This window comes from Nicotiana attenuata, chromosome 1, assembly GCF_001879085.1.
Source record: "Nicotiana attenuata strain UT chromosome 1, NIATTr2, whole genome shotgun sequence".
In the NCBI taxonomy this organism is placed as follows: Eukaryota; Viridiplantae; Streptophyta; class Magnoliopsida; order Solanales; family Solanaceae; genus Nicotiana; species Nicotiana attenuata.
In genome coordinates, this window is record NC_031989.1 from 101,151,684 (window position 1) to 101,153,641 (window position 1,958).

Here is a 1,958-nt window from a genome sequence, read left to right on the forward strand (position 1 = left end):
AGTTTTCTGAACAAAATAAGAGAGAGGAAGAGAGGGTTCTTGAGAGAGAAAGTCATCTTCATCAAATTTGATTCTTCAAAACTATCCGGGCCGTGAAAATTTCAAAGTGAGAGTCTTCATCCCAATTATTGCAGGTAAAATCCCTAACCCATTTTCATTTAGTTTCGGGTCTAAATTAAGGGGGGGAGTCTCATGCATTGATTCTTGAAAATAATGGTTGAAAACTACATGCATGCCTTTTAAAACCTAAAATCTAGTAAGAGGGATTGGGTAGGAGTAAAGGATTGTACAAGAGGGGTTGATTACCTAAATAAGTTTGAGCGGCAATTGTGAACTTCAATTCTAAGTCATATGTGTTAACTTGTGCACTAGATTGTCGTTGCTAGACTATTGGGTGAATTGAAAATAGAAGTTAAAAAGGGAATTCGGCTCCAGGTATGTATGGCTAACTTTGACCTTCGTAAATCACCTCGTTGTGTACGAATATTGGTATGTGATATCTACGTGGATTATGTGTGAAATTCTTGTTATTGGTATGATTGTAGTGTTCGTGGTTAAGTCTCCGCTAAAATGGTGTAAGTAATTGGCAATAAACCAAATAGTGTGATTGTGAAAGNAGAGCTGAGAAACAAATGATGGAAGGAAATCGTAAATGATGCAATTGGAACAACTGTGGTAATAACATATATGGCTTGTCGTGCGCAATTATCGTTGTGACATAAAATGCATATGAGTTATTGAATATGATGGAAATGGTATTGATGGTTATGGAAATTCTTTGCGAATTGTGGTTGTTATTCCTTGAGAATTGTTGTTGTAGTTCTTGAGAATTGTTGTTGTTGTTGTGTTGTTTGTGAATTGTGATTGTTCGCTGGGATCGGGTTGCGCGCCGCAACACGAAGTAATAAGGTGTGGGTTGTGGTGATAAGGGTGGCCGAGGTTATAAGGGTGGCCGAGGTAATATGGGTGGAAAGTGATCGAAATCACTATTGAAATGAAATTATGAGAAAGTTGTGAAATCATTGATGTGAAAAATGTGGAAGGGGAAAGGGAGAGATTGTAAATTTGTTTGGCTTGATTGTTTCCTTTCATGTGTATTTGATTATTGATTACATTATTACTTCTTACTTGTGTATGGTTTGAGTTTTCTTAGGGCAAAGTTTGTTCATACATACCAGTACAATTCAAATGTACTGACGTCCCTTTTGTCAGGGGCGCTACATTCGTGTTATGATTGTAGGTGGATCCATAGCCGGTACTCCAGTCCACCGACCGTAGCTCCCCTTCATCTTCGGTCAGTTGTATTGGTCAGCCCCTTTCCTCTCGGGGCCCTACATGGCTCATGCCGCTTTTATTCTGGAGTCTTATTTTGGTTTTTGTGTAAGGTATAGCCGGAGCCTTGTTCCCGGCAAGTACTATATTATCCTGTGTATCTTTAGAGGCTCCATAGACAGTATATGTGGGTTACGAACTCATGTAATTATGTATTTTGTATGTTGGGCGATGTAAGTTGTAAACCTCATTAAGTATCCATGTATGTTATGTATGTTTTGTAAAAAGGTGTTTTAATTATAAATGGCTAATTCCTTGATTAATGAGCAATGAAAGTACGGTGTAGCACGTGGGATAGGAAAGGCACCCTGGTCCGCTTGACTAGGGCTACCCGGTCGGACGCCGGTCATGTCCCTCGGTTTGGGGCGTGACAGGGCACGGTTCGTTCGACTGTTTGGCCGGGTACATTGTTTTCCTATCGAGACCCTGTTCAACATATCTTAGCTTCTCCAAGGAGGTGATCTTCCGGGGGATGCCCCCCCAGTATTCGCAGTTGATTGCAAGAGAAGCTTGAATATGTTGATTTTCCTTATGTAGCTATATAGTATGTTGCCTCATTAAAAGCCTTACCGGTAAACCTGTTTACGGGATAAAACTCGGTACGTAAGGAAACGAGTAGCAACGGT